Source organism: Oncorhynchus keta, chromosome 12 (genome assembly GCF_023373465.1).
Source record: "Oncorhynchus keta strain PuntledgeMale-10-30-2019 chromosome 12, Oket_V2, whole genome shotgun sequence".
In the NCBI taxonomy this organism is placed as follows: domain Eukaryota; kingdom Metazoa; phylum Chordata; class Actinopteri; order Salmoniformes; family Salmonidae; genus Oncorhynchus; species Oncorhynchus keta.
In genome coordinates this window covers 23,909,982-23,920,502 of record NC_068432.1, presented here as the reverse complement: position 1 = coordinate 23,920,502, position 10,521 = coordinate 23,909,982, and positions in this window count along the sequence as shown.

Below are 10,521 nucleotides of genomic sequence, written 5' to 3'. Positions count from 1 at the left end.
CTCGCACAGTCCCCGCAGCCGGACAATTTTCTCATGGCTTCTGGAAGGAAATGTTGTAGGAATGCTCAACCGGTGTTGCTCATTCAGCCGACAGAAACTTTCAATGGGTTTTCCCCATTTCTCAACGAGTAGGAGTCAGAGGCCAAGCCTTCTCTGGTCTCTATTCCACCCGTTATGGGGTCTGAGACATTGAATCCTCCCACCATTAGCTCTGACAAATTGAAAACCCTAGTCATTGGCGACTCCATTACCCGCAGTATTAGACTTAAAAAGAATCATCCAGCGATCATACACTGTTTACCAGGGGGCAGGGCTACCGACGTTAAGGCTAATCTGAAGATGGTGTTGGCTAAGGCTAAAACTGGCGAGTGTAGAGAGTATAGGGATATTGTTATCCACGTCGACACCAACAATGTTAGGATGAAAGAGTTAGAGGTCACCAAGCGCGACATATCTTGAGCATGTAAATCAGCTAGAAAGATGTCAGCATCGAGTAATTGTCTCTGGGCCCCTCCCAGTTAGGGGGAGTGGTGAGTTCTACAGCAGAGTCTCACAACTCAATCGCTGGTTGAAAACTATTTTCTACTCCTACCAGAAGATAGAATTTGAAGATAATTGGCCCTCTTTCTGGGACTCCACCCCAAACAGGACCAAGCCTGGCCTGCTGAGGAGTGATGGACTCTATCCTAGCTGGAGGGGTGCTCTCATCTTATCCATGAACATAGACAAGGCTCTAACTTCTCTAGCTCCACAATGAGATAGGGTGCAGACCAGGCAGCAGGTTGTTAGCCAGCCTGCAGGCTTAGTGGCATCTGCCAGTAGCACAGTCAGTGTAGCCAGCTCAGCTCTCCCCATTGAGACCGTGTCTGTGCCTCGATCTAGGTTGGGCAAAACTAAACATGGCGGTGTTCTCTCTGGAAAAAAGACCTCCTCCATTCCTGTCATTATTGAAAGAGATTGTGATATCTCACATCTCAAAATAGGGCTACTTATTGTTAAATCCCTCACTTCCAAGGCAGTATATTATAGTCAATTAACTAATCACTGATCATAATGTTGATGTGATTGGCCTGACTGAAACATGGCTTAAGCCTAATTAATTTACTGTGTTAAATGAGGCCTCTCCTCCTGGTTACATTAGTGACCATATCCCCCATGCATCCCACTAAGGCGGAGGTGTTGCTAACATTTACGATAGCAAATTTCAATTTACAAAAAAAATGGCTGCATTTTCATTTTTTGAGCTTCGAGTCATGAAATCTATGCAGCCTACTCAATCACTTTTTACAGCTACTGTTTATAGGCCTCCAGCGCCGAAAACAGCGTTCCTCACCGAGTTCCCTGAATTCCCATAGGACCTTGTAGTCACGGCAGATAATATTCACATTTTTGGTGACTTTAATATCCACATGGAAAAGTCCACAGACCCACTCCAAAAGCCTTTTGGAGCCATCATCGACTCAGTGGGTCTTGCCCAACATATCTTTGGACATACTCACTGCCACTGTCATACTCTGGACCTAGTTTTGTCCCGTGGAATAAATATTGTGAATGTAAATGTTTTTCCTCATAATCCTGGAAAATTGGACCAACAATTTATTACATTTGCAATTGCAACAAATCATCTGCTCAGAACCCAACCAAGGATCATCAAAAGCTGTGCTATACATTTTCAGACAACCCAAAGATTCCTAGACATCCTTCTAGACTCCCTCCACCTACCCAAGGACGTCAAAGTACAAAAGTCAGTTAAAAGTCAGTTAACCACCTAACTGAGGAACTAAATGTAAACCTTTTGTCATAAGAAACTAGCTCCCTGGTATACAGAAAATACCCGAGCCCTGAAGCAAGCTTCCAGAAAATTGGAACGGAAATGACGCTACACCAAACTGGAAGTCTTCCGATTAGCTTGGAAAGACAGTACCATGCAGTATCGAAGAGCCCTCACTGCTGCTTGATCATCCTATTTTTCCAACTTAATTGAGGAGAATAAGAACAATCCAAAATGTATTTTTGATACTGTTGCGAAGTTAACTAAAAAGCAGCATTCCCCAAGAGAGGATGGCTTTCACTTCAGCAGTGATAAATTCATTAACTTATTTGATGAAAAGATCGTGATCATTAAAAAGCTAATTACGGTCTCCTCATTAAATCTGTGTATTTCTCCAAAGCTCAGTTGTCCTGAGTTTGCAAGACACTGTCAGGACCTAGGATCAAGGGAGACACTCAAGTTTTTTAATACTATTTCTCTTGACACTGATGAAAATAGTCTCTAAACCTATCTAACAAAAGAAACTGAAAGAGCTGCTTCCTGTGCTTCGCCCTCCTATGTCCCTATCCACTGGATGTGTACCAAACTCACTAAAATTGGCAGTAATAAAGCCTCTCTTGAATCTCCCATTCCTCTCCAATTTCTTTGAGAAAGCTGTTGCACAGCAACTCACTGCCTTTCTGAAGACAATGTACGAAACACTTCAGTCTGGTTTTAGACCCCATCATAGCACTAACACTACACTCGTTAAGGTGGTAAATTACCTTTTAATGGTGTCAGACCAAGGCTCTGCATCTGTCTTCGTGCTCCAAGACCTTAGTGCTGATTTTGATACCATCGAGCGGCAGGGTAGCCTAGGTGGTTAGAGCGTTGGATGAGTAACCGAAAGGTTGCAAGTTCGAATCCCTGAGCTGACAAGGTACACATCTGTCGTTCTGCCCCTGAACAGGCAGTTAACCCACTGTTCCTAGGCCGTCATTGAAAATAAGAAGTTGTTCTTAACTGACTTGCCTAGTAAAATAAAGGTTTAATTAAAAATTATTTTGGAGAGATTGGAAACCCAAATTGGTCTACACGGACAAGTTCTGGCCTGGTGTAGAGCTTATCTGTCGGAAAGATATCAGTTTGTCTCTGTGGATGGTTTATCTACTGACAAATCAACTGTAAATTTCGGTGTTCTTCATGGTTCCGTTTTAGGACCACTATTGTTTTCACTATATATTTTACCTCTTGGGGATGTTATTCAAAAACATAATGTTAACTTTCACTGCTATGCGGATGACACACAGCTGTACATTTCATTGAAACATGGTGAAGCCCCAAAATTGTCCTCCCTGGAAGCCTGTGTTTCAGACATAAGGAAGTGGATGCTGGCAAAAATGTTTACTTTTAAACTCGGACAAAACAGAGATGCTAGTTTAGGTCCCAAGAAACGAAGACATCTTCTGTTGGATCTGACAATTAATCTTGATAATTGTGCTGTCACACCCTGATCTGTTTCACCTGTCTTTGTGATTGCCTTCACCCACCTCCAGGTGTCACCTGTTTTCTTCATTAGCCCCTGGGTACTTACAGTGGGGCAAAAAAGTATTTAGTCAGCCACCAATTGTGCAAGTTCTCCCACTTAAAAAGATGAGAGGCCTGTAATTTTCATCATAGGTACACTGTCATAGTTGAAGACAAAATGAGGGGGAAAAATGAGGCCAAAATACCAGCAACAGTGTGTGAAAACCTTGTCAAACGTTTTCTGTAAGTCTTCACCTCTGTCATTGCCAACAAAGGGTATAAACTTTTGTTATTGACCAAATACTTATTTTCCACCATAATTTGCAAATAAATTCATAAAAAATCCTACAATGTGATTTTCTGGATTTCTTTTTCTAATTTTTCTCAAGACCACTGATAATCTCCCTCGATCTGGGGCTCCACGCAAGATCTCACCCCATGGGGTCAAAATGATCACAAGAACGGTGGGCTAAAATCCCAGAACCACACCGGGGGACCTAGTGAATGACCTGCAGAGAGCTGGGACCTAAGTAACAAAGCCTACCATCCGTAACACACTACGCCGCCAGGGACTCAAATCCTGCAGTGCCAGACGTGTCCCCCTGCTTAAGCCAGTACATGTCCAGGCCCGTCTGAAGTTTGCTAGAGAGCATTTGGATGATCCAGAAGAAGATTGGGAGAATGTCATATGGTCAGATGAAACCAAAATATAACTTTTTGGTAAAAACTCAACTCGTCGTGTTTGGAGCACAACGAATGCTTAGTTGCATCCAAAGAACACCATACCTACTCTGAAGCATGCGGGTGGAAACATCATGCTTTGGGGAAGTTTTTCTGCAAAGGGACCAGGACGACTGATCCGTGTAAAGGAAAGAATGAATGGGGCCATGTATCTTGAAAATTTGAGTGAAAACCTCCTTCCATCAGCAAGGGCATTGAAGATGAAACTTGGCTGGGTCTTTCAGCATGACAATGATCCCAAACACACCGCCCGGGCAACGAAGGAGTGGCTTCGTAAGAAGCATTTCAAGGTCCTGGAGTGGGCTAGCCAGTCTCCAGATCTCAACCCCATAGAAAATCTTTGGAGGGATTTGAAAGTCCATGTTGCCCAGCAACAGCCCCAAAACATCACTGCTCTAGAGGAGATCTGCATGGAGAAATGAGCCAAAATACCAGCAACAGTGTGTGAAAACCTTGTGAAGACTTACATAAAACTTCCGGTGCAATACACCAACCCATGTCTTGTATTCAAGATCCTAAATTGCCTGGCTCCCCCTCCACTCAGTATTTTTGTTAAACAGGAAACCCAAACATATGGCAGCAGATCCACAAGGTCTGCCATGAGAGGTGACTGTATAGTTCCCTTAAGGAAAAGCACCTTTAGTAAATCCGTTTTCTCTGTGAGAGCTTCCCATGTCTGGAATACCCTGCCATCAGACACACATAACTGCACAACATATCACACAACATATCACAAAAAACATGAAGACATGGCTAAAGGTCAATCAGATACTTCCGGCGCCGACAGAGTTGGCCGCCTCGCTTCGCGTTCCTAGGAAACTATGCAGTTTTTTTGTTTTTTTACGTGTTATTTCTTACATTAGTACCCCAGGTCATCTTAGGTTTCATTACATACAGTCGAGAAGAACTACTGAATATAAGATCAGCGTCAACTCACCATCAGTACGACCAAGAATATGTTTTCCGCGACGCGGATCCTGTGTTCTGCCTTACAAACAGGTCAACGGAATTGATTCCATGCAGCGACCCCAAAAAAAAACGACTTCGTAAAAGAGGGAAACGTAGCGGTCTTCTGGTCAGACTCCGGACACGGGCACATCGCGCACCACTCCCTAGCATTCTTCTTGCCAATGTCCAGTCTCTTGACAACAAGGTTGATGAAATCCGAGCAAGGGTAGCATTCCAGAGGGACATCAGAGACTGTAACGTCCTCTGCTTCACGGAAACATGGCTCACTGGGAAGACGCTATCCGGGGCGGTGCAGCCAACGGGTTTCTCCACGCATCGCGCCGACAGAAACAAACATCTTTCTGGTAAGAAGAGTGGCGGGGGCGTATGCCTCATGACTAACGAGACATGGTGTGATGAAAAAAACATACAGGAACTAAAATCCTTCTGTTCACCTGATTTAGAATTCCTCACAATCAAATGTAGACCGCATTATCTACCAAGAGAATTCTCTTCGATTATAATCACAGCCGTATATATCCCCCCCCAAGCAGACACATCGATGGCTCTGAACGAACTTTATTTAACTCTTTGCAAACTGGAAACCATTTATCCGGAGGCTGCATTCATTGTAGTTGGGGATTTTAACAAAGCTAATCTGAAAACAAGACTCCCTAAATCTTATCAGCATATCGATTGCGCAACCAGGGGTGGTAAAACCTTGGATCATTGTTACTCTAACTTCCGCGACGCATATAAGGCCCTGCCCCGCCCCCCTTTCGGAAAAGCTGACCACGACTCCATTTTGTTGATCCCTGCCTACAGACAGAAACTTAAACAAGAGGCTCCCACGCTGAGGTCTGTCCAACGCTGGTCCGACCAAGCTGATTCCACACTCCAAGACTGCTTCCATCACATGGACTGGGACATGTTTCGTATTGCGTCAGATAAAAATATTGACGAATACGCTGATTCGGTGTGCGAGTTCATTAGAACGTGCGTTGAAGATGTCGTTCCCATAGCAACGATAAAAACATTCCCTAACCAGAAACCGTGGATTGATGGCAGCATTCGCGTGGAACTGAAAGCGCAAACCACTGCTTTTAATCAGGGAAAGGTGTCTGGTAACATGACCGAATACAAACAGTGCAGCTATTCCCTCCGCAAGGCTATTAAACAAGCTAAGCGTCAGTACAGAGACAAAGTAGAATCTCAATTCAACGGCTCAGACACAAGAGGCATGTGGCAGGGTCTACAGTCAATCACGGACTACAAGAAGAAACCCAGCCCAGTCACGGACCAGGATGTCTTGCTCCCAGGCAGACTAAATCACTTTTTGCCCGCTTTGAGGACAATACAGTGCCACTGACACGGCCTGCAACGAAAACATGCGGTCTCTCCTTCACTGCAGCCGAGGTGAGTAAGACATTTAAACGTGTTAACCCTCGCAAGGCTGCAGGCCCAGACGGCATCCCCAGCCGCGCCCTCAGAGCATGCGCAGACCAGCTGGCCAGTGTGTTTACGGACATATTCAATCAATCCCTATACCAGTCTGCTGTTCCCACATGCTTCAAGAGGGCCACCATTGTTCCTGTTCCCAAGAAAGCTAAGGTAACTGAGCTAAACGACTACCGCCCGTAGCACTCACTTCCGTCATCATGAAGTGCTTTGAGAGACTAGTCAAGGACCATATCACCTCCACCCTACCTGACACCCTAGACCCACTCCAATTTGCTTACCGCCCAAATAGGTCCACAGACGATGCAATCTCAACCACACTGCACACTGCCCTAACCCACCTGGACAAGAAGAATACCTATGTGAGAATGCTGTTCATCGACTACAGCTCGGCATTCAACACCATAGTACCCTCCAAGCTCGTCATCAAGCTCGAGACCCTGGGTCTCGACCCCGCCCTGTGCAACTGGGTACTGGACTTCCTGACGGGCCGCCCCCAGGTGGTGAGGGTAGGTAACAACATCTCCTCCCCGCTGATCCTCAACACGGGGGCCCCACAAGGGTGCGTTCTGAGCCCTCTCCTGTACTCCCTGTTCAACTCAATCATCAAGTTTGCGGACGACACAACAGTGGTAGGCTTGATTACCAACAACGACGAGACGGCCTACAGGGAGGAGGTGAGGGCCCTCGGAGTGTGGTGTCAGGAAAATAACCTCACACTCAACGTCAACAAAACTAAGGAGATGATTGTGGACGTCAGGAACCAGCAGAGGGAACACCCCCCTATCCACATCGATGGAACAGTAGTGGAGAGGGTAGCAAGTTTTAAGTTCCTCGGCATACACATCACAGACAAACTGAATTGGTCCACTCACACTGACAGCGTCGTGAAGAAGGCGCAGCAGCGCCTCTTCAACCTCAGGAGGCTGATGAAATTCAGCTTGTCACCAAAAGCACTCACAAACTTCTACAGATGCACAATCGAGAGCATCCTGGCGGGCTGTATCACCGCCTGGTACGGCAACTGCTCCGCCCTCAACCGTAAGGCTCTCCAGAGGGTAGTGAGGTCTGCACAACGCATCACCGGGGGCGAACTACCTGCCCTCCAGGACACCTACACCACCCGATGTTACAGGAAGGCCATAAAGATCATCAAGGACATCAACCACCCGAGCCACTGCCTGTTCACCCCGCTATCATCCAGAAGGCGAGGTCAGTACAGGTGCATCAAAGCTGGGACCGAGAGACTGAAAAACAGCTTCTATCTTAAGGCCATCAGACTGTTAAACAGCCACCACTAACATTGAGTGGCTGCTGCCAACACACTGTCATTGACACTGACCCAACTCCAGCCACTTTAATAATGGAAATTGATGGGAAATGATGTAAATATATCACTAGCCACTTTAAACAATGCTACCTTATATCATGTTACTTACCCTACATTATTCATCTAATTTGCATACGTATATACTGTACTCTATATCATCGACTGCATCCTTATGTAATACATGTATCACTAGCCACTTTAACTATGCCACTTTGTTTACCTTGTCTACATACTCATCTCATATGTATATACTGTACTCGATACCATCTACTGTATGCTGCCCTGTACCATCACTCATTCATATATCCTTATGTACATATTCTTTATCCCCTTACACTGTGTATAAGACAGTAGTTCTGGAATTGTTAGTTAGATTACTTGTTGGTTATCACTGCATTGTCGGAACTAGAAGCACAAGCATTTCGCTACACTCGCATTAACATCTGCTAACCATGTGTATGTGACAAATAAAATTTGATTTGATTTGATTTGTGAACATATTCCCGAGCTGTGTATTGCCGCTTTCCATGGTGCTTTGTTGCTTTTATGGATTTGGTGTTGTTTCTTTTTGTTCTATGTTGCTCTGTCTGTATGCTACGTATTGCTTGCCCTATGTTGCTCTGCGTGTGCTCACTGCTCAATGATTGTCTATATTGTAATTGTTTTTAATAACCTGCCCAGGGACTGCGGTTGAAAATTAGCTGGCTGGCTAAAACCGTCACTTTTACTGAAACATTCATTAATATGCACTGTCCCTGTAAAAATAAAATAAACTCAAACACCTGTTGTATTTGGCGCACGTGACAAATAAACTTTGATTTGAATAGCCCCCGTGATATGCAACTTTTCAGGAAAGTTAGGAAGCAATATACATAGGCAGTTAGGAAAGCAAAGGCTCGCTTTTTCATACCGAAATTTGCACCTTGCACCACAAACTCCAAAATGTTCTGGGACACTGTAAAGTCCATGGAGAATAAGAACACCTCCTCCCAGCTGCCCACTGCACTGAGGCTAGGAAACACTGTCACCACCGATAAGTCTACGATAATTGAGAATTTCGATAAGCATTTTTCTACGGCTGGCCATGCTTTCCACCTGGCTACCCCTACCCCGGTCAACAGCTCTGCACCACCCACAGCAACTTGCCCAAGCCTCCCCCGCTTCTCCTTTACCCAAATTGTTGCAATCCCTATTACTAGCCTGTTCAACCTCTTTCGTCTGAGATCCCAAAAGATTGGAAAGCTGCCGCGTTCATCCCCTCTTCAAAGCGTGAGACACTCTAGACCCAAACTGTTACAGACCTATATCTATCCTACCTTGCCTTTCTAAAGTCTTTGAAAGCCAAGTTAACAAACAGATCACTGACCATTTAGAATCCCACCGTACCTTTTCCGCTATGCAATCTGGTTTCCGAGCTGGTCACGGGTGCACCTCAGCCACGATCAAGGTCCTAAACGATATCATAACCGCCATTGATAAAAACAATACTGTGCTGCTATCTTCATTAACCTGGCCAAGGCTTTCGACACTGTCAATCACCGTATTCTTATCGGCAGACTCAACAGCCTTGATGTCTCAAATGACTGCCTCGCCTGGTTCACCAACGACTTCTCAGATAGAGTTCAGTTTGTCAAATCGGAGGGCCTGTTGTCCAGACCTCTGGTAGTCTCTATGGGGGTGCCACAGGGTTCAATTCTCAGGCAGACTCTTTTCTCTGTATATATCAATGATGTCGCTCTTGCTACTGGTGATTCTCTGATTCACCTCTACGCAGACGACACCATTCTGTATACTTCTGGCCCTTCTTTGGACACTGTGTTAACAAACCTCCAGACGAGCTTCAACGCCATACAACTCTCCTTCTGTGGCCTCCAACTGCTCTTAAATACAAGTAAAACTAAATGCATGTTCTTCAACCAACCGCTGCCCGCACCCGTCCACCCGTCTAGCATCACTACTCTGGACGGTTCTGACTTAGAATATGTGGACATCTGCAAATACCTAAGTGTCTAGTTAGACTGTAAACTCTCCTTACAGACTCACATTAACTATCTCCAATCCAAAATTAAACCTAGAATTGGCTTCCTATTTCGCAACAAAGCATCCTTCACTCATGCTGCCAAACATACCCTCGTAAAACTGACTATCCTACCTATCCTTGACTTTGGCGATGTCATTTGCAAAATAGCTTCCAATACTCTACTCAGCAAACTGGATGTAGTCTATCACAGTGCCATCCTTTTTGTCACCAAAGCCCCATATACTACCCACCACTGAGACCTGTATGCTCTCGTTGGCTGGCCCTCACTTCATATTTGTCACCAAACCCACTGGCTCCAGGTCATCTATAAGTCTTTGCTAGGTAAAGTCCCGCCTTATCTCAGCTCACTGGTCACCATAGCAGCACCCACCCATAGCACACTCTCCAGCAGATATATTTCACTGGTCATCCCCAAAGCCAACACCTCCTTTGGCTGCCTTTTCTTCCAGTTCTCTGCTGCCAATGACTGGAACGAATTGCAAAAATCACTGAAGCTGAAATCTTATATCTCCCTCACTAACTTTAAGCGTCAGCTGTCAGAGCAGCTTACCGATCATTGCAACTGTACACAGCCCATCTGTAAGTAGCCCACCAAACTACCTCATCCCCATTTTATTTATTTTTTTGCTCCTTTGCACCCCAGTATCTCTACTTGCACGTTCATCTTCTGCACATCTAACACTCTAGTGTTTAATTGCTAAAATGCAATTATTTTGCCACTATGGC